The sequence below is a fragment of the Apis florea genome, unplaced genomic scaffold, assembly GCF_048593485.1.
Source record: "Apis florea isolate Af1SG1 unplaced genomic scaffold, ASM4859348v1 contig_3771_pilon, whole genome shotgun sequence".
NCBI classification, from domain to species: domain Eukaryota; kingdom Metazoa; phylum Arthropoda; class Insecta; order Hymenoptera; family Apidae; genus Apis; species Apis florea.
Window position 1 is genome coordinate 175,423 of NW_028256844.1, and position 27,323 is coordinate 202,745.

Sequence of the window (27,323 nt, forward strand, 5' to 3'; positions counted from 1 at the left end):
GCGTCTCCTTTTTTTTTTTTTCCCCTCCTCCCTCCCCTCTCCTTCTTTCGCGAACGATTCCTCTGAAACACCCTCCCTTATATAAGTGAGATTTCAAAGTTTCCTTAATCCTCGAACGTTTCAGGGGGAAACGAAATTTGCGTGAATAGGGGAAGAGAATGAATTCTTCGATTCTCCCCGAGTGACAACTCTTTCTCGATTGTTTTTTAACTGATAATTTTGATATGTTAAACGAGCTGTTTATATTTTTCATCTTATAGTTTTCCAATAATAATTAATTACCATATTATTTCGACGAGTGAAAAGGAATATTTTTTTTTCAGCAACGATAATGCAGTCTACTCTACTCTAACTGTTTTTCGTTTGTTTTTTAACTGATAACTTCGATGTTAAACGAGCTGTTTATATTTTTCATCTCATAGCTTTCCAGTAATAATTAATTACCATATTATTTCGACGAGTGAAAAGGAATATTTTTGTTTCAAGGGTTAAGGGAAATTTTGAAATAGGCTACGATAATGCAGTCTACTCTACTTAGTAAAATCAATAAAAACGTTGCTATAAAAAGCTACAATTAGATCGATAGCGAATGTCGAAAGCTTTTTACCGCGCGAATCTCGAGTATCTCATTTTTTTAAGAAAAATTATCATCAATTATATTTTCACCGTACGACACCGTATATTTCAAAATCTCGATTCTTAATATCTCTCGAATCTATCAAGAAACTTCCAACTATAAATTGAATCCTAAAAAATTTATTTATTCAATTGTACAAATATCCTGGCGATACTTTAAACATCATTTCAAACGTTGTTGTATTTCCACGCTTCTGTTATACAATTTAATTGAACAACTTTAAGATGGAAGAAAGAAACGATCGATCGAGAGGCACTCGATAATAGTGTCATTATCATTACCTGTCCTTACATCGTCCAATAATGTAGCGGATTCGAAGAGAGACTCGTTTACATCCCCGACACCGTGTTCTAACGAGTAACCCATAGCGTGCTAATGGAAGGCCTAATGACTGCGGAGTGGCTGCCGCTCCAAGACTTTCTTGATCCACTGCCAATTATGTAAGACGGCCGGCTTAACGTTTTTCGGGTCACGAACACCCATCCCCGATCAAGATCACCTCGTAGCTTCCTCCTCGAAAGAATATCGCGATTCGACGTTACTCGACGTAATAATCGTCCGATTTCTCCAAATCTCCGTGGAGAAGATCTCTCTCGTCTTTAGACGATGGAGAAAATAGATTAGAGAAGGAGGATGGATCTAGGATAAGGTCTTTGATGTGGCCGATCTTTCGCGAAAAGAAAGGGGGCTAGCCAATGAAAGGGGGGAAGAGGAGAGAGAGAGAAAAAAAGAAGGAGATGTGTTAGGGAGAGAGGATAGGTAAAGAGGGATGGGCTGTCGATAGCCTGATGTGACAGCCGCAATTTTTTCTCCAGGCACTCCATTAACATCTCATTATGAACACTCGAGTAGCACGCCAACGGCGGTCTCGTCCTACGAAATATCTTAAGTTCGAGCTTCCATTAAAATATCTGACGAGCCTGGCGAGCCTTCGTGGCCTCGAGTCGACCCGATCGCCTTTCAACTCCTCCTCGTTGCTTTCGTTGCCCTTTTCCAAACGGGGTCCTCCTCCTCCTCCTCATCCTTCTTCTGCTCGAGAAAGAGATTCGAGGAAGCGAGAGACCGCGTTGGAATCGAGCCCATTCGCGAGATTGAAAGGAAGGAGAGCGGAAACGGTGGACGACGACACGTGATTTCTCGTTGCTCGAGCAACGTTGGAGAGCAACGAGGGGGGAGGATCGAAGAGGATCAAGGTCAGCAGCAGGGAGTTTCGCGTGAAACGATCCGTTAGCTTCGATTTCGGGATGGTATCGAGGATTGGGAACTCGGTTACGTCGAGCTTCGTGGCTGTTAAGCTCGTTTAAGGCGGGGATTGTAATTCGATCATTCATGAAGAAGCTCGAATCCGGAAATGGAGAAGCTTGTTTTGTTGTTCGAGGGAACGGATTTCGTTTAACCGTTTCGCTTCGTTTTCTTTTTTTTTTTTTTTTTTGGATAAGGTACTTTTGATTTGTCGTGGAATTCTTATCATTTATCTTGTTATTTTCATCATCGTGGTTTTTGTGAAAATAAATTTTTCTTCGCGCGTGTTACATTCTTCTCGATCGAATCTCGATGTTTGGTAGTTTTTCGGTGTAGATTTTTTCTTCTCTATATCTTTCATTGGGTATTTAATTTTCTTCAGTTTTCAAGCGAATATAATTTTCCTAAAACTTTCAATCAAAGAGTTACAGGTACATTCAATGTATTTTTGATTTTCTTCCAATGAATTCTCACCAACAGATTGAAGTTTAATAATAAAGAAAAGTTTCGTTGAAAGATTCTTAATTAAATATCAATGGATAGAAAAAAAAATTGTTCTCGATACATTTACAATAAATAATTTGAAGAATTCTTGTCTGCATACATTCTCGATAATAAAACTCGCGAATAAAGATCGATTTCATTGGATATTCGATATTAAAATCGAAGGAGAAATCAAAACGAGAAGATCGGATACAATTCACGCGTAACATTTGGAAATTGAGCAAAGATATCGATATACATAGTTTCTCTTTCGATCGTCTTTTCCTCTCTTTTTCTTCCAAGTTTAATTAAAGGGACGAGAAATCGTGAGCAATGTTTGGCAACGGGTAACACCAAAACGATAGGAATCCGAAAAGAAAAAGAAAAAGGGGAAAAAAAGGAGGAGAAGGAAGGAAGGAAGGAAGAGAAAAGGGGAAAGAAAAAGCCTCTCGTTGCCTTTCTCGTCGTTTTATGAAAAGTTTCTTTTCCCCTTTAAATTCGTCGAGACGATTCCACGTCGATTTCCACGTCACGGAGAAAACTACAGCGTTGCAGTTTTGCTAACTTTGTCCCTTTTCTTAACGCGGAGGAAACTTTTTTTTTTTTCCTTTTTCTGCGGATTCGGGGGCAACGATTTCACCCGAACTTATTGCCAAGATTCGAAACGAGACGATGGTTAACTTCCACCTGCGAACATCGAGAGTAATAAAGTGATAACGAGTGTTGGGAAATCGTACTTGCTTTTTTTATTTTTTTTTTTTTTTTTTGAATTAAATGACACGCGAAAAACTCTATCGAAGAAAAATTCTCGTAGATTTCAGATTTGTTTTTGAATAAATGAAATGGATTGGGAACATGTTAAATGAGGATTAATGATTAATTTTTTTCAGAAATTCGAAAGAAAGGGATCAGTGTTAGAGAAACGAGTCAAATGTTGAGATTATTTTCGAGGAGGAAATAAATCGTTGAAAAGAATATTTAAAATTAAAACATCTCTGTGTTTTCTCTCTCCATATTTCAGGAATATTCGTCAAAAACTTCCACGAAATAGTTTCGTCTATATTATCTAAGTTCACATGTATTACGTGTCATCTAAATTTTTTTTTTTAAATCAATGCTAAACAAACACACTCGTTATTATTAAATAATGCGCCCTATATGAAAATAAGGGAGAAGAGACCGGTGTGTTTCTCGGACGAGATAAAATCCACGGATAACAATGCGTCTTTGCATTACTCGGATAAACTTATATCTCCGCACAAAGAACAAACTTCGACACGGATTAAGTTATTTCGACTCACTCAATTTTCTGAGGATTAACCGGAACCGTTATTCTCCCCTTTTATACGACCGCGAAACAATCTTTGTTAAACAAGATCAATGTTGAATTTTTAATTCTTTTTCTTCTCCTCCCTATCTCGCTTTAGAGATTAATAAAATAATCTTGCTTGGATAAAAGTGGTGCTATAAAATGGAGAATATCTATCTCCATCAAAACGACGCACCCTTCTTTAACGCGGATATAAGATTAAGGATAAAATAAAAATTCAAATTTTATTCGAATTAGACGAAATAATTTTTTTAAATAAAATTAAATCTTGGATTTTTACATATTAATTTATTATCACAGGACAGGAAGTCAAAATTTGTTTTTTTCTTTTCTAAATAATGGCATATCTTGTCTCTCAATTCTCTATATTGGATACGTAAAATTAACAGGTGTCAGTGTATAATTCAAGCACGTATTCAAATCTCTCTTTATAGAATTACGGCAAGTAGACAGAGTATGACTTGATATAGCGGGACCGTGAAAGTGTTAAATTGTACATGCTGTGGAAAACGTTCCCAGAATGCTAATGCGATGCCGCCTAATGCCGCCTAACCGTGTTGTAATTTGTCTTTCTTCCAAGATGTACCCGCGAAACTGATGTCTTTCATAACAAAGGATAACGTGAAACGTGCGAGAGATAATTGTTGAAATTCCGTTATAAACGTTCCTTAAAACGTAGTATCACGTGTAATAAAATAATTTTGGCATCTTCCCTCGGCAACAATTAATAACCGATAATTAGAATCGTTTGAAAATTTGAAAAAGATTGTGGAAAAATACTTCGTATATTTTCAAAAACCAATTTACAAATATAATCCTTCGAATTATTTCTGCAAATAATTTCGGGATATTAAAAGTCAGAAAAAAAAAAAAAATAAACATTTTCTCTTTTCCATCGAATACAATTTCAACGTCAATCGAAAATGATTGATTCTCTTATCTCTCCCCTTCTAAAAATTTATCGCCACAATTTTCTACGATTTCTTCGATTCGATTTACGTGGTCAAGTGTTTAATCGTGTTGCACGGAGGGGTCGATCGTCTTGGATCCCGATTATTAGTCGAAGGATAGTCGAGGAGGATGGAGAGTAAATTATAGTATTTGAAACGGCTATTAAAATTGTAAACTGTACTCGCCGTGGAAATATCTCTCGAATGTAATTTGCGTAGCGCTTTAATGTGTATGCAATATACGTGGCCGGGGGTGCAAGTACGTGAAGTGCGCCGAATAAAATGATATACGCGAGGCGCACGCTAAAGCGGAATGTAAAATGATTTATATCCGGGGAAACTCTAATACATTTAAGTTATCTGGAGGAGCAGTTTTGCCGTAAAGTGACCCGTGAAACTTTGACTCTCCTCGCTTATTTCGTTCGCCGCAATCGTGCATTCTCCACCCGCGCGAATTTCAAATGTTTAATTCATAAGATGTAACGTAATGGCGGATCGTTATTTACGATTTTAAAGAGGGGAGGGAGGAGGGGGAATAATAAATACGTAAAGGTTTTTTAACGAAGTGGGAGAGATATCTGTCGTGTTTGGAAAAATTTTAACACCGGTTCGGACAAGTAGGTCGAAAGTATGCAAATATTGTACTGAGAAATCGGAAAATTTTATGTTATATTTGTGCACATCCTATTGTCTTTTTTTATTTTTAATTTTTCCGTTGGAAAAAAAAGTTTTTACGTAAGTTTTAGCATGGATCGATATTCGCCGTTTTCTCGTTTGCTTTATTCGTTTCTGCGCGCTTCGAAAAATCAATAAAATCTTAATCAAAATTGAATGTTCAAAGTATGTAGATGGTATTCATCAGGATCGGTATAATAATAAAAGTTTGCTTATGGGAATCAATAACCGATATTCGCGTACGTGAAATCGATTTTATAATTAAATAGACGTTTCGAATTATCGAAATATTTCAAAGCTGAATTTATTATCAAATTTAACAATTTAATTCTGCGATCAATAATTATAATAATTTCAACTTGGCCGTAAATTTGATATTTATTTATCGATTAGAATTCATAAAGGTGAAAATGAAATCAAAATAAATAACATTTATTATTATCAAAATTTAATTTAGTTAATTAAATTAATATTTCATTTTAGATTCAATATAAATCGATTCGTAAGAAGAATGAAAGGGATATCCGTCTAACGTGGTGTTATCAATAATCGATAAAACCATGTTTATTGTCTAGAAGAACGATGCTATGTGCGACAATGTGCCGATATAATATCGAGAAAGGATCTAGAAAACACCTGAGCCAATTGAATTCGTTTATGATAGTTGTGCGTTATATTTACGACTCAAAATTTTTTGATAATCATTTCGTAACAATATTGGATGTAAAATTAAATTACGAGGATAAATAAAATATTGATTAGAATATTTTAGTTAGAAATATCTAACTAATGATTTTCAATCATGGGAACGTGTCGAAGAAATTCAATGATATTAATTATTCATTTTGTTTTGACAAGATTGCAATTTCACGGGAAATTCGAAAAAGTGACACGTAAATTTATACCGCGTTTTAATTGAAATATCGATTTTCTGGATCCACGGATATTGGATAACAAACTACCCTGTGCGCACCATTCGATGTAACAAATTTCGTACGAATTAATGCTCCAAATATTAAAAGTTAACAAATATCGCGTTCCCCGATCATATCGAAAATACACACGATCTAATTAATAATTATTAACAAAATTTTTCACTTTCCTTTCTTTCATCAAAATCTCTTTAAATTTTTCAATTATAAATTAATTATCGTTAATAAAAAAAAAAAATCCTCCATACTTTAACCTATTCAAAATTTCTCGAGTGCCAAAAAAAAAAAAAAAGTAATATCCAAATATTCGATGAAATATTTTCTAACACGTACATGATAAAAGTTCCATTATAATCCCCCCCCGTTCACAGTAACTCGAGTCGTCGAACAGACTCGAGGAAACACGAGTAGGACTTTCTTCGAGATAGAAATCGAACGATCCGAATTTTCCTTGACACGTTCTTGCCAAATGAAAAAGAAGACGAGATAAGAGAGAAAGAGAGAGAGAGAGTTCATCGCTATTCCGAAAACGGTATAATAAGTAATAAGATATCCCTGTTCGAAGGAGAGAGTCGATTCGAATTCTTCGCTTTTACACGCTTTTACACGCCCGCCCTCCGTTTCTTAACGGGTTGATTGCCGTTACAGAACGAGCAGGTAGTATGCAAAAGCGAGGTGCAATCAGCCCGATCGCTAATGCGCTTCCACGACAGCATACTACCACATTGGCCCCGCGGTTTTGCCCCTCGTCGAAATGGAATTTGCAATTATCCGGCCGCAGAAGGACTGGTTGGAGATTCACTGGACGGCAATGGGCTTTGTTCTGAACAGGATGTCGCCGTCCGAACGAGCCGAGTCTTCAGCCAGCTCCTGTTACAAGAGTTGTTCCTTCTGCTCGATTGTATTCGAAAAATATTGGATCAAGCGACGAATTTGTCGGCTTTTTAAATATGATCGTGCGGAAGATTCGATTAGCCATCTATTTTCGCTCGAATAATTCGTCGGATAATGATGATTGTAACTGTCGGTTATTAAGAAGCCTTTTTTTTTTCTTCTCCTTTTTTGCGAATAAAATGATTAACCCCCCATAGAAATGCCCTGCAAATTGTTGCCCTCGTGAAGTTGAACACTTTATTTCTTTTTTCCAAAGATTTTTCCTCAAATCGACGATTGTTACACTTCTCGTCTGCGAATAATATCATAATTCGTGTAAATTCGTCGAAATTTTATTAATACATTCGCTCGAACTTGATAGAAGACGTGAGATAACAGAGAATATTTTTAATCGAATACGACAAATGGACGTGTGTCGAGAATCAAAGACGATACGAAACAGAGCTGCTATCGACGAATTAGAAAAAAAAAAAAAAAAAAAAAAACAAGAAATCATTCTGTTCCAAAACGACCCGGCCATCCAGAATTCCCGTGAAAATTTCCACGGGCGAGATCTTTCTACGCGAGAATGGTTTCTGGAAATAGGTGGGTATTATTCCGTCGGTGAAATTAATTCTGGAGGGGCTAGTTTGCAACGGACACAACAGGTATTATGAACACGAGTCGTAGGGCGGGATTTAATCCCCCCGACGGTCGAGGAGGGTGGGGGAGGAGGGATGAATTTGCGATTATCGTGTTGGTTGGTTGGTTGGTTGGTTGGCGGATCTTACGAGTTCGGCTGCGCATGATGCGCGATAATTCTTCGGCGTACGTTTTCGTGGCGAGCGAGTGCAATTGTCAGGAACAGCCGCGTGAAAACGGGGGTTTCCCTTCCCTAATGGGCGAGTTTGTTAGCCGGCGCAGTGACGAGTTACAAAAGGGGGGGATTCCGCGAATCCAACCCGTATTTTTGCGGGGCTGACGTTTCGAACGAAACTTTTTCAATCTTTCCTCCCCCGGCGTGGAAGACGATCCGCAGCTTTTCTAATTCTCCCGCCCCTCGCGCGGGTATAAACCAAACTTTTCCAGGGGGTTGTTAGTGAAAATTAAATAAATGGAAATTCGGATAATAATTTTTTTTTTTTTTGAGGATACGATTTTCGTATCATTTTTATCATACGATAAGCTTTTTCTTGGAAAGAAGCTAAAATAGTAGCTTGTAATCAAAATTTCGGTCATTTAAAATATACTTGATATAACAATTGAGTTAGAACAACAAATTTAATTTAGCGAAAAGGAATTTTCTTTCGATCTTTTTTTTTTTTTTGTAATTTAATTCAAGAACGAGGTTTCATTTCTTTCATCCCTTGCCTTGTCGCGAGTTTCTTTAGGCTAATCAAAAAGTAGGTGAAACAAGAGGAAGAAAGTTAGAGAGAGGCTAATAGAGTGTGTGTATTATAAATAGTTTCGAAATAGTTCTGGTTAAACTAACGAACCTGTTAATATTATTGTTGATGAACAAACAGAAAAGTTATTAGCTTACATACGCGTCAAGCAGCAGACGGCTACGCAAATACGTATATTATTTAAATCACTTCGTGAAAATTCTCATTCCAATCCAACTTGAGAACGATATATTTTTATTCATTAATTGAAACGTAGATAAAAAAAATATTGGATTCAATTCAAAGATTTATCAACGTCTGATAGAGCGAAGCGTTCTAATGCGCTGCGCACAAAAATCAGCAAGAAGGCAGGGAGGAAGAAGCACGGAGGGGCGCGACAAAAGACATAACACCGTGAGAGAATTGGAAGGCAAATTGGAAGGTAGAGAGCCGTGTAAAGGGAGGGCGAGAGTTGTGCGGGAAGCAGGATGGAAGGAAAATCCGGGGAAAGGATAGCAGAAAAGGGGGAGGGATGACTGGCGAGCACCACGGGCGGCGGCTATGCGCACCACGTGTAATTAGCAATGTTCCGGGGTGTCGGGGCTCGACTTTAATGGAGCGCGTCGCATTAACCCCGGCATTTACACGTCAGGCACGAAGATCGAGTGGAAGCGAGAGCGCGCCTCTTTCCAGCTATTTAAATGGATTCGCATTGTGCAACTTGACGACATAAATCCATTGAGGTGGTTCGAAAGAGGTCGCAATCCTCGGATGGACGAAACGCTTATGAAAATGATCCACGTTCGTTCGTCTTGTCGATGAAAGATTTTCGAGGACACGAGAGGGGATTGATTATAAATCGTTACGATACGAATAATTAGATTTAGATTAATAGACTTGTATATCGAAGACGCTCGATTCTTATAAGTTTCGTGGAAATCGACGAGGGAATTTGAAGATGCAATTACGTTCTCCTCCTCCTTTCGCCAATATATTAAATATTCGCCAAAAATCGATCGATATTTCTTCGATTCAATTTCCTTCTGTGCAGTATACAACGTCGTAATCTCAATTAAACTTGTCTAAACTAATTCGTAACTAGATTACCACTCTTGGAAACTCTTTTAACTCTTCTTTCATTCGATTCTCTCTCGTCTCGACCTTCTTTAGTCATTTGGCTTTCACCCAAACCATGCTTTCCCTTCTAAAAAAAAAAAAAAAAGAAAAATCTACGACTTACGATCGCAGAACTCGTCGTTTGAAAAATTGAGATATTTGCAAGTAACAAGCAATCGATAATTTCTGATCAATTTTCATTATCGAGTATAGCGCGATCTCTGCCAATTTTAATCCTTCCTCTCTCTCTCTCTCTCTCTCTGGAACGAAGTTGAGCAGAGGATCGAGAGGTTTCTGCTCGGGCGGCTACCAAATAAGGGATAACAAGTCTCCAGCTACGTTCCAGAAGCGAAACGGCTGCATTGTGGAACGGGTTTCCCTTTGTCAGAAGGATCAGGTGTAATCGGTGAAACTCCTCACCCGGTATCACGGGTAACGATAGCACCGAGGAGTCAATTTATTCCAAGATTATGCGATGCGAACGCACTTGCAGGAATTTCAGATTGCGCGGGGCTAACAATAATACTGCGAATATAGGGGTGTATTGGTGAATTCGAATGTAGATTGGTAAAATTCTTCGATCGATTTTGTAACAGCGATGACAATAGAGGAACGTGAGAGTATATTTTATTTTACTTTTGGAAATTTTAACGATGAGAAAAATAATTGCGTTATATAGTTGTTACGCGTAACATTTACATTATAAATATCGTTGTCGTTGCAACAATTTACGCGATGATCGATTTTTAGAAGAGCGATATCCCATTGTGAAAAAATTTGAAAATTTTTCGTCATATAAATCATATATCCTCCGTTTTGTCTAATGAATTATTGTTGATCCCCGATTTTCAAAATTGCTGACACGCTAAAGGTAATTTTTAAAACGAAAATTTTAAATTCGCAACACCCCTAATATCGCGCACAGTATTGACACTGGAAAATAAAATATAAGTAATATCAGCAATTTCGATGTAGTTCTCATCGAAAATGAAATATTAAAACGCGAAGGGAGTTGGATTCGGTGTTGAATGTGCAATTTATCGGCTGCCATCGCGTTCACAATCGTTTTTTGAATTATATCGCGAAATGAAATGACAAATGTCACCGCGATATTTTAAAAATTAAATATCAAATGGTATAAACGTGATGAAGATCGCGTAATTTAAACAATTCCCCTCTCTGTTCGTGATATATTATCGTAAAAAAAAACAACAACAACAACAATAATAATAATAATCATAAATAACATCAAGAATCTCTTATTTTCCTTCCTCTACAAAACTTACCTCGATTAACATTAATAACATAATTGAAACAATATCGAGCACAACAACTTATTGCAAGAAACTCACTCACATATACTCGAATATAACACCAATACAACGATCGCAACAAACATTCGCTCCAACATCTCAGAAACGAGAACACTGTCATACGATTTCGACCTGCTATATCATCGATCGATTTTTGGTAATCAAACGTCGAGTAACATTCGATACGTAGTCTCGTTAAATCAATGTAGCAGTCGCGCGACGTGGAAGTTGAGAAAGTAAGACGATCGTGGAGACGTGTCGATGGAGGAGAACAGTCGTCAATCGACGTCTCTTCGAGCGAACTTAGTTTACTATCATGGATATATTTTACCCTACCTTCTTCTTCATTGAGTAGAGGCGACACAATAACCCTAACCTAAGTTGTATCAGAACGAAGAGAGCGAACGAGAGAGAGAGAATGGAGAGCAACAGACAAAAGGAGGGAGGACGTGCACGGTTATAGGGATGTTGTAGGGCGAAAAGTGAACAGGAAAGCTTTGTTCCCCGTGACGTCATGATGGAACGTGTCCCGTAACTTGTGCTCAGGAAATTGGAGAAGTATTGTGATGCAGGAGGTGGCCTGTCGGACGAGGAAAACCGTGGAAACCTTCTCAAACTCCTTTGCCCCCACTCTGCTTATGTTCTCGTGGAAAATTGTACGTACGCCTATTTGAATACTCGTGCACTACTCGAATAGACGCATCTTCGACACGAGAGATGGGGAGGGACGAGGAGGGGGCACGGTCTCCGATTCGCGCGGATTTTTCTGTATTGGAAATTGGAGACGAAATGGTTCCTCTTCTCGAACGCGTTGGACGAATTTTGCTTGAATTTCTGTATGTCGGTATAAGTTAAATCGCGCTTTTGAATTTTTATTTTGATGCATTGGAAGAATTATGGAGTTAACGGGGGGGAATCGTTAATTAAAGGCTCGTATATTTTCTAGAATTTTTCGACGAGGCAAGATACAAACGAGGAGAGGGAAAAGGAGAGGGGGGGGAGGGTTGTTCGAGATTCTGAATTCGGTCAAATAATTGGGCGAATCGTTTAAGAGATCGATCGATCGTCAGGATCAATTATTATTGGTCGGATTGGATCGCGATTTCGAATGGGTCTCCGGTTAAATCGTTACTCTCGATATCTCTTTGATTCCATTCTCGGTCGACCGCAAAGTTTCGATGATTGCACGGCCATCTGGGTGGGGAAGGGGAGGGGAAGGAAGCAACGAAATAATTTTGTCCCCGAGTTATATACGAGCGAGAATGTTGTGTTTGGCCAACGACGAAAATTTGCTCGATACACGTACTCTTGAAAGTAATGAACGTGTTACGAGTTTAATAAGATCCATTCATCATTGGACAAATGAAATTTCGCTTTGATGATTGAGTTAACAGTGTTAATCGTGTATTATGATAATAAGTTGATCCGAACTGTGAGAAATCTTTTGAATTTGGAGGTGTTCGTGCATCGATTAAACATGCGATACCTGTTACAAGTGGAAAATGGAAAGAATTTTTCGATTGAGAATTCGTTGAACGGGATCTCTTTGGAATTTAATATTTCTACGGTATTTTATTTGTAGTGTCGTTAATAAAGTTTGAGAAATTTTAATCTTTAATTATCCACAGCTGGTCGATTTCTTCTCTTTTCATCGCGAAATATGTGCAATCTCTGTATCGTAATTAATTTAGTTCACGGTGCAGTAAGTTTTCGTTATATTATTAGGTTGTTACGGATCAATTTAATATTTTACGAGGTTTTAAGCAAAGTTTTGGGGCAAAGTTTCGTCGTATCGTATGCGAAACAAAATCTTCCTCAAACTATTTTGTGTCCATTTATGCCAGAATATCCTGGGCGAACTTCATAGCTGAGAGGTCAGCTTGATAACCTAGTGATGCAAGTCAATGAAAGGACTAGGTCCGAGGGAAAGATAACCTCATCTTTACAAATTGCTTCTGCGCCGTATAATCAACTTACGGCGCGCGTCTGGTGGCCATTGAGTGCGTGCAAACACCGTATTCTAGCAATTTCGTAAGGATCGCGGATATGCAGATATCTCACGCGTTCGTGAAATAATTTCGAGAATCCTAGCTCGAACGATCGACTCTGTAAACTAGACTTTGTTCACACTTCACATTCCTTCGCGAGTATGGTTTCCTCAAATTTTTAAATCAATGTTTTTCAAAGCTTAATTATTCAAACAATTTAAATATCGTAAATAACATATTTTCGATATTTCGTGAAAATTGGAAGATGAAAATTTCAGATTGAAGATTAAAATCAAACAAAATCAAATTGTAAACTAGCTTTGTCTTGACTTTACAACATCAGATTCTTTCGCGAATATGATTTCCTCAAATTTTTAAATCAATGTTTTTCAAAGCTACATTATTCAAACAATTTAACCGTAAATAATATATATTTTAAAATTTAAAGTAAGAATTGGAAGATGAAAATTTCAGATTGAAGATTAAAATCAAACGTAGATATTAATTATTAAAATTTATTAAAAATAGATCACATCTCTAAAGTGATCGCGTAATTTTCACAATTCTTTGCATAATTTCGCGATTAAAATCATCGACATTGTAAAAAAAAAAAAAAGTCCTACCTTGTCCATCTCTTCTCTCAATTTATCTCCACCATCTAATCACCCTATATTCTTGCCTTTGATCTCGTAATCCCAGAATTAAGGATCCGCACACTACAAGAGATCCGTAAAATTAAAACCGAGTCACGTTGTCGATTCGCATTCTTAAAACGTATTTCCCTGCGTGAATCACATACAATCACATACAAACTTGCATAAAATTCCTCTTGCACGAGATATTCGAATCCCCCACCCCCTTTTTTTAAAAGGATCCTGCACTTGGTAATTCGAAACTTCCGTTCTTTAACCTCTCTCTTTCTCTCTCTCTCTCCCCCCCCCTCCCATTCCTCCTACCCTCGTTCCTCAGAGTTCATCTAAGTTAAGCTCCGGCGATTTGCATTCCAGAGCTAAGGACGTTCGAAGTTCGATAAGGCAATAAGTGTGAAAAAGTGATTCCGCGCGGAGACGAGAGCTTTCCGATACGGCCGACAACATATAAATTAATCGCGAAATTCCGCTACAACGGGAAAGTGAAGGATAAAAAATAAAGAATCAAATTAAATGGGAGAACACTCTCTCGATAGCCGATGACGTGGAAAGCAGAGTGCTCGATTAACCGCGTTCCCCCCCCCCCCCCCAATCCTTTCAACGTTCTCTTTCCCTCGATCCAATCGTACTTGAACGTCGTGCAGGAATTTTCTCCCGCGTTTAATTCGCGAGGAAAACGTTGGAAATTGATTATCGAAAGTGTTTAGGGGATGTGTTTCAAAAATTATTATTCGTTGAGGATGATTCTCGGCCTCGATTTTGATTTTGAACTTCCTCGAGGAATTTAATCGAAGCTTCGAAACTTTTGTAGAAATTGAAACGACAACCCTTCGATTTAATTCTTAACTCGATCCAAAAGTTTATCTGGAAAATGAATATAAAAATTGTTTCGAACAGGAATTTCGTCGCGTGGCGATGAAAACGTTTACGATGGTAAAATTTAGAAATCGGCGGGAAACACGCGAATGAATGACCCGCATAATACGATCGTGACGCGATTTAGAGAGGGATAGTTTGAAAAATTCGAGGAAAGAGACGGACCAAAAATTTCGTGAACTCCTCCTGCGCGGCGTATCCCGTAGGAAATCAAGCCGGCCTCGTCGAAAAATCAACAACTTTTATTTCTCCTATTGTTCCTATATATGCTACGAACAAATACGCTTCTTTTTTTTTTTGACATGGCAAATTTCTTTTTCCGCAAAAAAAAAAAAAATATCGCACGCGTCGTAACGTTGCCCGTTTTAATTTGGAAAGATATTTTCCCCTGTGTTTGTAGATTTTCGCAAATTAGCGGTAAAATTGCGAGCAATCGGGGGGCCAGGTGTTTTCTTTCCCATTTTCCCGTTAGGAAGTCAATGCCTGTTATTGGCAAAACAAACAGAACGAGCGGAGCGTGGGTTGCCGTGCAATTAAAAAGAAATTAGTTTTCAAAGAATAGAAAGGGAGAGAGATCTTATGAATATAAAATAGACGTAACGAATGGTGAAATGTAACTTGAGGAGATAAAAAAACAAAGTCGAGGAAGTAATCAGAGAAGACGAAATGGGGGGGTATAATAAATTAAAAATTAAATGGTATTAATTGAGTGGAATATTCCTATAATACCATTTAAAATGTTTACAAATTTCTACTTCGTTTAAATCTAATCCTCTTATTTTGCATTAATAATTCTCTTATTAAATTAAATACAGCAACAGTAATATAACACTCGTGGAACGAGTACAATTAGCGTTACTTTTGAAAATTTAAAAATATTACCACCCTCGCCAAAGTGGATACAACGGTGGTTTCTCAATTCAAAGAAATAATCGATACATGACCCAATCAATTACGCTTTCTAATTAACAACATGCTCACTTCGATTGAAACTACATAGAACATCCTTCTCCAAGATAAGGGCTTATAAATTTTCGATTAAAAACAAGTTGGCGCCAACTTAACGAACGTGAAAATTCGCTTAAATCGCCACTAAATCGGAAATTGCGTTCGATCCTTCTGTTCTCGCGAACAGAACAAGGGAAGGAGGGGAGAGAGGGGAAAGAAAAGGAGGCAAGAAATTTCGAGCCGACTGTCGAGAGCCCCCGGGGGATTCGAAACTTTTCTGGAAGATCATCGTACCCTCGCGCTCGAGACACGGGGGCAGAGGGTGGATTCGCTCGTTTCATCTTGACGAACTCGTAAAAAGTGATGGAGGGTCTCAAAGCTCCCCCTCCCCCCTTCCTTTGCTGCTGAATGGAGCAATGAATATTCACGAATTTCACACGGTTATGGGCGGACAAATCGGAAACACGCGTCGATGAGGGGTTGTCTTTTTTCTATTATTCGCGCGCGCCTCTGTATTTGGAAATACGAACTAACCGATCGCTGCTCTCTCATTGAGAGTGGAGAAACATCGTATGATGTAATCGTGTTGATATATATATAAGCTCGTCATATCTCGTCATTTCTGAAACTTTCGTAAGAAGCTTTCGAGTTTCGTTGCTAGCTAGGTGTTTTCGTAGTCTGACGTGGAATGATTTGAGGAGGAAAGTGAGATTGGTCGAATTAGAATTATTGAGGGAATTTTGATAGAGATTTAAGTTTGTTCGAAATCTTTGTACGCGAAGTATAGCGGTGAAATTTTTCTTCTCGTGTTATGAGATTTGTAGCGAGTGTACAAAGAATTACGAGGAATTGTTTTTGGAATTTCGTTATTTAAGCGAGCGAATTCTCTTGATGTTTTTGCTACCAAGTTTTTCTACAGGATTTATTCAGTATTTTTATAGCATGGTTTTATATTATAATATATTCTGTAAAATGGCGTGTACCAGAGTGTATCGATGTTTGATAAAGTATTTTATTAATAATACACGGCGAAGAGAAATTTTTTTAATAAATATTGATTCGCGACTTAGTAGAATCTGGGTAAAAATATTGCTCATTTACGTTTGCAGAAGGGTTTTAAATTAAACCCAGCACTGTTATGCGAAAGTTCGCTTCGAAATATTTACACTGCAAACAGTATTTTTGATTCGACTATATAATCAATAGCATCTCTAACGACAACATCCATGCTAAAATTATTTTTCCTAGCCATGTTTTCTTCGTCGGAATATAATATTCGATAAATTTTTATTCCCTTTTCGAATATTTTACATTTCAGCTCGATAATCCTTTTATTCGGCTATCCGTCGTAATCGGATAGGGAAAAAATTTCTCGCCGCTCTATTTGTTCCTGCGTGCAATTTTGTTGAAAACACGGTATCTCCACAAAATGCCGCTTCAATCGATATAAAATAGAGCGAAAGATTGAACAGTAGGCGTGAAATTTGAATAAGGCTTACAATTCCATTTAATTGTATTGTATGTAAGAAAGGATGTAAATGACATTTCGAAGAGAAATTGTAAAAGTGTTTATAAAACATTAGCGCCAATAGATTTATTCGAGCACGACTTTCTGTATTCTTCAAGAGACATTTGTTGGAGTCTGCTGTTTTATGTGACGTTTAATCCACAACGGCGAATTTAACGTTCTCTGGAGGGTATTCGGTATGGTCGAGACTATTGCTCGTCGAGACTCCTTAAGGACGACTAACCCCATCGATCCAATAATCGTTTTATTAAAATGTAAAAGTATCTTTAAAATCAAATACGGATAATTCAATATGGCTATCAAATTCGAGTTGTTTGGTTTGCGTGAAACGTTTAATAACGTGTTTGAAGGAGATAACGTGAACAAACATCCTTCTGAATCAATTTGCAATTTTTTAATTTGCAACGATTATTACGATTGTAATAAATAATATATCATAGAGAAAATTTAATTCAATAGTTTTGAGATATGTATTAGATTTTTTTGAAATTTCGCATTTTGGTACTGTATTATATTGTATTGTTTAGATTAGATTATTTATATATGTCCGAATCGTTTGGAGCAAGAAATTTACAGTTTTATCGTCGCGTTATTTAATGGCGTGCACTAAAAGCTAGCTTTTACCCGCTGCAGTTGTTTACCCGTTCGATTTAATTTCGCTTACGAAAGCACTGTCTCGAAGAGAAACAACAATTCTTGGCCGGCAGGAAATGAGAAGACTTTTAAGATTGAAATCGATATAGAATCATAATTCTTATGGATTAATTGCTCCTTATCCGTTCTCTATTTTCACATCTAGACAATCCAATTATTAAACCCAATCGAAAATTCCTGTATTTGTTAAAATTTTATTATTCATTTGTATTCCTTTATAAATACAAAACATCGATGGAGAAGGTAAAAAGATAATGATACAATCGGATAAAAATAAAAATTACAAATTTAGAATGTAATTAATCTTTGCAAATTTTCGTCGAATCTTTAAATTCCACTTCCAAAATAATAACTTTTCTTCATTCGAAAGAATATAATCCGTAATCATTGAAATCTATAACGCACAATATCGGGTAAAAAGTGTAATCCAAAGCAATTCTATCCGCGTAACAATTTTATCCTCGATCCGAGAGGAAAAGATAAGATCGGGCTGTTGTTTCTCCAACGTTGTGGCAACATTGAAATTTACAAGTTTCCGTCATTTTTATTGGCGGAACGAGGGAGGGTGGGGGTCGCGTTGAATAAAGCGATCCGGAAATTGTGGTGTTCATGCAGCGTTTCAAATTTATTTTCACGTAAATTTCGCCTACTCTTGTACCGAAATACCTGTGCAGCCGCAAACGATCATCATCGGAAAAGTGATAGTGTCGCGGTTTTCGTGTGACACAGTATACCGTGCCACAGAGTGCGGGCCACACCGTGCACAGGATCAATGGTCCATGATGAATATTTTAAACGTTTTGATGGAACGATCGAGAAATTGTGAAATTTTATTTTAAACTATCTATTTGGATATCGATCCAGAGGCAGGGAGATGTGGCGTTTTTGCATTTATGATCAAACGATAATTTCTCCGACGGTTTTCCCAAAGTTATTTATTTTAATTGGACGCGTTATAGACGAGATTTCGCGCCGCGTTTAGAAATTCTTTGATAATTAACTCGGCGGGATTTTCACTTTGCGACGCGCCGTTTAATAAATCCCGAATTTATTCGAATTATTCGTCGTTTTAAATTTATTCAGAGATGTGTTGTTAAGTATTCGCGGATTCGATACGTGACGTGTCACTCGTTGTGTATGTATACCGCATTTGTATATATCGAGTCAATTAATTGTTTATCGTTAAAGTTAAGTTAAATTTGAACACGTTGGATTAATTAATTGGTAATTACGTTTTATCGGGATATTAATTGAGGTGTCTGACTAATTCACCGACGAATCGTGAATATTTTACGTTCTATATAAATCTTGGTATCAAAGTGATAAATTCAAATGCGATGCGATAATTTCTAAATTATACAAATCGTGTATTTCCATCTTCGACGGAAATATTTTTCTTCTGTTAAGTGAAAAAATATTCAGAAATTTCTAAAATAATACTCATTATTGGGGGAGGGGAGGAAAAAAAAAAAAGAAATATTCCAAAAAATTCGAAATATAAATTCAGGAAGAAATAGATTGTATTAATAATTCTTTTCCTTAATTAAGTGAGAAAAGTATCGCATAGTTTCTATCTCTAAAATGTTACTCAATGGAAAATTAATTATTCAAAGCGTGATTCGGTTTGAAGATTGGATTTAAATAAAAAAAAAACGATCGCATTTAATGAGAAAAGAAAGAAATGAAGTGCGATAATTTTTACTTCTGTGAAAAACAGGAAGCGCGTCGATAGATTTATTTCAATAAGAGAAAGTGGATGAAAGTGTGTTTGTAGATCTAATTCGGTAAATGCAATCCTGTTTCAGGGGAAAAAGTAGAAACGAGTTAACAATACCACCTTATCCTTTCAACGCTTCCCGGATCTGATTAATCATCCGCCGGAAACCACACGCTTTGCAAGCATCACGTGATGCCTGAAAAATAATTATCTCGAACGAGTGATCTCTCACGCTAAGCCCATCTCCGAGTACGCTTTAATCTGCATCTAATCTATGCACGTAAACCCTTGTTACACGTGCAACGTGGTGAACTTCACTGTTGCAACTGTTCCCTTTTCGTTAATCCTTCTTACACGAACCACGAGATGGGAATGATATTTTATGAAAAATCGAGAGAGAGATTTTTTATTTATACAGGTTTTCATAAGTGACAAGTTTTCCACTTGGACCTGATGAATTTTCTAAATAATAATTTTATTATCCTAGTTTGAAAGATAATATTTATGCAGATGCTGCGATGATGAGATAAAACGTTAATGATTCTTGAGAAAACTTGGGTCAAAGTATTTCAAAGTAATTCTTTTTTTTCAAACACTCCCCGGTAGAGTTATGAATTCTTACCTACCAAGGCAATGAATAATTCAGAAACAATTGGAGTTTGAATTCCCTTTCTTTTCCTTTTCTATTCGAGTCCAGAAAGTGGAAAATTGTTCAACACGTGGCCCTTTTCTAAAGTATTCCAGATTATATATAACGAAATATACATTTTTAAACGTGCCATCCTTGACCACTTTTAAAGATAAAATTAAAAAGGAGAAGTAGACTTAATCGGGATAAATTAAATCGATCTATTTTTATAGAATAAAAATAGATTCGAATCAATAATATTTTTTAACATTACCAATTATACCAATTATATTTACCAATTATATTTATCATCAACTACTTCAAGAAGTAAGAGAAAAGAAGAAGAGAGAAGAAAAAAAAAAGACTGGATTGAAAGATACACGGTCCATGTTCTTTTAATAGCAGCAAGGAGAAAAAGTTATCTTTTTGAAATCGCCTCGGTGTTAAGTCGAGACATTCGCAGTTTGTCACCCAGCAACGTATGTTACATTGTAAATGGTGTACACGTGTACGCGAGAATGTAAATTAGAGTTAACCCCGCCTCGAGCCTTTTTGTCGAGCTGTCTGCGTGAAAGAGAGCCAACTCGTTGCCCGCTTCCGCCATCGCTACTTGTGCTGTTTGTGGTATAGATCGGCTTTACTTTGTTGGTAACGAACTGCAGCATTTCGTGCTCCGTGTTTCGCATTTTACGTCGCCTCGTCGTCATGGTGCGGAGACGTACGTACCTACGTATACAGGAATATAGCTGGTTTCGCAAATATTGCCGAGAAAATTTTTACCGCCACGGAAAAACCCCCTCTGCGATTTTCCTTTGAGCCATTGTGGAAATTGAATTTCATTTTTAACGCGAGCGATTTTTTTTTCCGTTTTTTTTTTTTTTTTTGTTTTTCGTTTCGAGGAGAATTGGCTGCATTGTAACATTGGAATTTTTGTTATTTTTGGATAAATTTTGTTATTGAACTTGAGTTTCGATCGATATTGAATAGTCGGATTTAATATCGAAATTTTTGTTATTATCTTTATTTTTTTGGATATTATGAATTAGAATTGTTGAGTTATTATTTTGCGATCCACACTATGAGAGATTTGCAATGGTATAATTTTAATTTGTGTATCGCAGAAATCGTAGAATGTTTTCACATGATTGTTAAAAATTTTGGAAGGTTCCATCTTCCAAATTGAGCCATGTTAAAAATTCAAGTGAGGAAGCGTTGAAGGCACTCGTAATTTCGTCCTTTTCATCATAAAAGAATTTGATGCTTAAAGTGGCGATCGAATACGATAGTTGGATAAAGTTACCGTGATTTCTTTTTCTTTGAAGGTTCACAGTTCAAACGGGCTCCATTTCCACTTTGTAACACGAAACGTAGTCATCTTCCACGACAAATAACGCTACTTGTGTCTCATGATAGCTTGTACATTGGAGACATATCGTTATTCAGGGATTACCATCCTTGGTATTCACTTATTAAACGAAGTAAATGAAAATAACGAGCAAAAATTTCGTCATCGTTTAAATTCTTTAGATTTATTTATTTCGAATTCAATTAAAAAAAGAAAAAAAGAAAAAAAAAGAAAAATCTTTTCTGTTATCTATTTTATTTTAATTCAACACGTACACATTGATTAATATTTGCAGAAAGGAAAAAGAATTTTTAAATTTACACTGTTTTTTCCATCATCATAAAAAAAAAAAAAGTTTCAACACACTTTTAATATTTATCTGCAGCATGCATATTTATTTTTATAAAAATTTAAATATCATTTTGTAACGAAAGATTAACATTAAGATTTATAGAAAAAAATTTATATTCTTAAAAAAATCGAGCAATATCTATTTAATTATAATAGAAAATTTCAGATAGAATCTTGTTCTATTTGATCAAAATTAAATTAAACAAAAATTTATTCTATTACATCCTTGTCTATGCTAGAACAAAATACAACGATGCAAATTATATCGTTCTCTCAATACCATCGTCTCTTGCTCGATGAGAATTCATTCCAATATCTTATCACTTGTTAGAAAAACAATAAACATAATAATCGCGACCGACTTGCCGTATCGTCTTCTCCATCTTCGTTTCGCGACCAATAATATTTGTAACCAGGACTTAGCCCGTTTCGCGAGGTGTTATATTCCCCGACACGCGACACATTTCACCGCGTAATTTATTTGTAGTCGGAGCGTACGGTTACAATTTAAATAATTCAACCGGTATAACGCACCGTCACTTACCTTCCACCGTACATACGTTACGCTTTACAATTCACGTTTAACCACATTTTTCTCATCGTATACGTGCTTGGCAAATTTCTGCCCTCGGTGTATCTTATATACACCGACTTGACTTAAATCGTTTCAAGATCCTGCGATTCTTTTCTTCGATTCATCGTGACTTCGATAATTGCGTACAGATAACAACGGTTTATACAAGATAATGGAACGGTATTCTTGAAATTTTTATGCTTGTGGTTTATATTAAATTTTTCCAGAAGATTTAATTAAACGTGTCTTATTGTTTCTTTCTTCTTCTTTTTTTTTTAGACAAAGGTTGGACGAGAAATTAATTTGGACACGTGTGTCTCTATCGAAAATCCAATATATCATTACTCGTGTGTCAACTAGTGTCAAATTGTGGTGACATAATGTTACGGATAATGTTACGGCTGATTTTCGATGATAATGTTAGAGAACAGGTTATATTTGTCATATCTACGTTGCATTTAAATGGAAGATGAGGATTAGTGAGTATGGCATGAGATAATATTTGAGAAAAGAAAAAGAATTTTTCGATTCCTTTATTTTCTCTTTATTATTAATAAAAATCGAGAAATCAAATCGATGAGTATCTCTGATGTTTATCTCTCGTCGAATCATTCGGTCGCAAATCGAGTAAGCAGCACAGTGAACCACGGGGTCAGATAATTTCGACGATCACTTTTGAAATCATTGTCGCTTGAATCGATAAAACCATCCGAGCATACACCCGTTATATATATTTAATATATAATATATATTGATATTGTTTATGCCGTTTTAAAGCAAACCACCGTCAACGATAATTAACAGTTTATCGTCACATCGTCGTATCGACAACGAAATGTGTATAATACACGGACTATTATTTTCAATCGTACATCTTCCTCCTAATCCCCCTTTCATTTTACTTTCATTTAAAAATCTTAAATATATTCAAGTTCGACACGATGAAAATAAGTAATTATTTTTACAGATCGTATCATCCTCTATTTATATTCGAAACGAGATACGTATATAAGAAAACTTGGAGAAACTAGAAGAAGACATTTTGGAATACGAATTGAGCAAAACTTTTCTTAATTTGGAATTTTTTTCAATGAAAAAAAAAAATTCGGATTCGAGAGATTTGCATTGCGACATCAACTGTTTGAACCGCTAGAGATTAGAATTACGAATACTTTATAGAGGATGAAACCATATCTCTGGCCCGTCGTTACACGTGGTCGAATGGAATCTGTTCAATGGTGTGCACATTGTGGCGTTGTCGTGAACGCGTGGAATATGGAAAATTAACAATTTCGCGTTATCGCGAATGTCGAGCAACAATTTGAATAATATCCATACGTTACAGATTTTCGTTTCGTCGAATAAACAAACGCGACACGTGCTCGCCGGAGGTGGTGGATTTTGTTCTTTTCAATAGGTGTTATCGTTTGCTTTTTTTCTTTCCTCTGTGCCCCGCGTTCGTGGTCGTTTCGCGGTTTGGGAAGAAAAGAGATCGAGTTTGGGCGAACAGAATTCCATGTAGTATTATCGTTGGGAACGAAATTGAAACGAAATTTTGACAGACGCAGTGATTTCGAAAGAATATCGGCTAGATTTTCTTCTTATCTAATGTAGACGCGATGTAGACGATTTATTCTCATCCACTTTTAACGTTACAACCGTGAATTAGATCGTCGTAATATTTTCCCAGAAATAAATATATTTATCGTGATTTGAAACTCGATCGAATCTTATTGAAATTAGGGAAAACTTTAAATCGTTGTAACCGCGAAGCCAGTTTTATTTTTCGATCAATGAAAGATAAAAGCGCGGAAACTTGCTCCTCGAAACGCTCTTTTTCGATTCTCTAAGAAAAAGATATTTTTTAATCGTATTTGTTTCGGATCTATCGCTAATCTGCGCTAATCTCGTCAATCGATCGAGATTTCGAAACAGCATTGTTTCCTCCGAGTTGGATTTCGTCAAAGAATCAAAGTTTCTGGTCGATTATAAAGGCGATTAGAAAGTCTGGTTATTCGAGAAAATCGATGAATAAAATACCTGTTCTCCAATTGAAACTTGGCGACAAACAACAATCCTTCTCGAACAATGTTTGAAAACTTAATTTCGTGAATCGAATCTCCGTAACAAACCTATATGTGTTTGTCCATCCAAGTCCCCACTCAAGATCCGAGCGAACGAAATCCCCTGGAACAATTACACCTCGTTTGGTCCGCAAACAAAGCCCATCACGAGAGCTTCCTCACGTCCCTGGAACATCGGCCGTAGTTCACCTTTGACCGAGGCCTGTTAGTCAAGTTCCGCGGAACAGGATCGAACGTCACCCAGGAGAAACGGCAGCTTTTGGGGCCAGATAACGACGGAGTGGTTAGGGTAGCCAGTTTTGCGATGCAAGGGTGCACGAGTCGAAAGTTCGCCAACGTGGAAACGAGCGATAAAGCGGCCGACCGATGATGAGGCGTCCTTCTGTCCGTTCGTCCAAAACAGAGACGCGTTCGAGCACCGTTTCTGCCAATTCGATTCGTCAACAGGAATCGACGGGGGAGGGGACGTAGCGCATAAAACGGCTCGATAAACTATGATTATTCTTACAAACGTGAAGAGAAAAAAGACTTTGTTTAGAAAATTTTTTTTCTTTTTTTTTTATACACGTGAACGATTATCAGAAATTTTCACTCTTTAAACGTAAATGTTTTATTCTTGTTTCTTCTTCTTTTTCTTCTTTTAACTCTACGAAATTATCCGTATTCTCGAGATCATTTGTGATACAATTGCTTCTTCCTTGTTTTCTTCGAAAATAATTTGTAGAGTTATTGCAAAGTGATCGATTATTATTCTGTATAAAGAAAGGGAGAGAAGGAAGGAAAGGATAGGAAGAAGGACGTAGAAACGATCAAACACACGTATTTTAAAGGATGGTACACTGGTTTGTTTCAGGCATGCTATGCGTCAGAGGACTGGAAACAGATGTTCTCGCGAAAGATGACAGGGTTAAGTAGATAAAAGGAGCAGCTGCTGGTTCCAACGACCGACGACGATTCATCGCGTTTTCCATGCAGTGCACAATGCTCTGCCATCGCGCCCTTGTCGTTCTCTTTGCTGCTGTCAACGTGCCAATCGGTAAGTGAACGGGTGTCTACGGGTGTCGTTTGCCTTCCCTGTCTCGCGTTTGTTCATCTTGCTCGCACGGAATCGGGTTCGATTCTCGAGAATTTTACTCGGTATCGGACCGTCTTCTATCTTCTATCGTTTCATTGATTGAGAAATTAGCCATTCGAACAGGAGATTTTTTTATCGATACTCAAATAAGCAATAGTATGTTGATTAGGCTCGAGGAATGGAAGGAGAACGTTAATTTTGTGATCAAATTTAACTTTATAAATAATTTTATGAGAGATACATTATTTCGAACGGAATAAGAAAAATAATGAATTATTAATTGGTAGTCATCTCCTTCATCCGAGTAAGTAATCAATGATCGATCGAAGTGAAATATCGGACGCAGTACATGGATGCTGCATTTAAACAATTGCTCGATAAAAGATGGAGGGTCTTTTGAAAGGGTAAAATGGGCGTATCCTATACACGTGTCGTTATCCCCGATTTTCAGCTGTTAAGCTTTTGTATAGGTGGAAAAGCGGCGGATATTTCCGGAACGGATATATCTCTTACAAACCGTTTCGATTCGATTGGTTTCTCATCAGATCTTAAATAAATTCCGTGAGAACGATCGGGAACGAGAATTTGAAATTGCATGCACAAGAGGGGGCCCGGGATGAGAAATTCAACTTGTCACGTGCTATCGATATTGGAATCATTTTTTATTAAATTCCCTTACACGCCGCCAAGAGTTTCATATTTCGTAAGAAATAGTTTTGCGATTCTCAAAGGAAAATGAATAGAGGCGTGGTTTATGAATTTCAAATAAAATTACATACTACAGTGCACTGTATTTTTCTGAATACGTGTCTCCTTTTTTTTTAGAGTTGTTTTTGGAGAAGAATTGTTATTACATTCTCTTTTATTTATTCTATGCGAATTTTTCTTTTCTTTTCTTTTTCCTTATATTTCTGTGTCACTTATCAAATTCTTGTTGCTCCATGCGTTTAAAAAAAGTTATTAAAAGTAAAATTATAAAAGATATGTGCTTCTCGCATGCCTGATTATTAATCTGTTTTATGTCTCATTGCTCTGTATGATTTTCTTTCTCAACTTTTTAAATCGATAATATTCGTTTTATTTTGTATTTTTAAATTCTTTTTAGATATATTCGCTTCAGAAAATGTTTCAGAAAAATCAAAAAACACGTGATTTCACTAAAAAAAAAAAAAAAAAAAGAAAACAAATTTGAGTTTCATTCGTGTCCATTTGCAGAAAAATTGCAACATCAATTTCTACATAACTCTCATATGAAACATTTTTCTCAAACAACAAATAACTCTTCGAGTTATTTGAACTGCTCATATCGCTCTCTAAAGATTCACCCTCCACATTCCTATATTTCTTCGCAACTTTTCTTGTTCTAAAAAAAAAAAACGCTTCTCTCTCTCTCTCTCTCTCTCTCTTACAAACCACAAATACGAATTTCAATCGTTACTTCAATTTCATTCTAGGACGATCAGAATTACCTCAAAATCCTCGACAAAAAAAAGAAAAACTCCAACTCCATCCAGAAAACAAAAAAAAAAAAAGGAACAGAGAAAAGTACTACAAGCCCTCTCTTCTTCTTCTTCTTCTTCTTCTTCCTCATCGTCGAAAAGAATAAAAAAAAAAAGGAACGGGACGCAAACACGCCAAGGATGGAAACGCCTCTCCCCTTCGAACGAGCTCTCGAAGTCAATGATCAAACAGTTCTCGGGGTAAATTCGAAATTGGGGTGCAATCGGGCGAGCGGTGCAAAAGCAGTTAGCCCCGCTAATTTCGCAGATCGCCGAGGCCCCCGAATTGGATATCAATTCGTATCGCGCCAATTCGCGGATTGCGATCGACACAGTTCGGTTTATACAGCGAAATCACCAGACCAGCCCTCCCCGTCACCGCGACGTCCGATGCAGACGGAGGGGGAGGGAGGGAAACGAGGTTTGGAAAGCTGTGCCAAACACGCGGAGAGGGGGGGGGGCAGGTTTGG

The 27,323-nt window shown here is 36.9% G+C and overlaps 1 long non-coding RNA gene across 1 annotated transcript in view; it reads left to right on the top strand.

The window, feature by feature from the left end:
• Positions 1–26,992, top strand: part of LOC116415127 (uncharacterized) — an 88,104-nt gene extending 61,112 nt beyond the window's left edge. The window contains exons 3-4 of the long non-coding RNA XR_015294408.1: positions 25,133–25,315; positions 26,809–26,992. This is a non-coding gene — a long non-coding RNA (uncharacterized LOC116415127). The remainder of the gene's footprint in view (positions 1–25,132; positions 25,316–26,808) is intronic.
• The last annotated feature ends 331 nt before the right edge of the window (positions 26,993–27,323 follow it).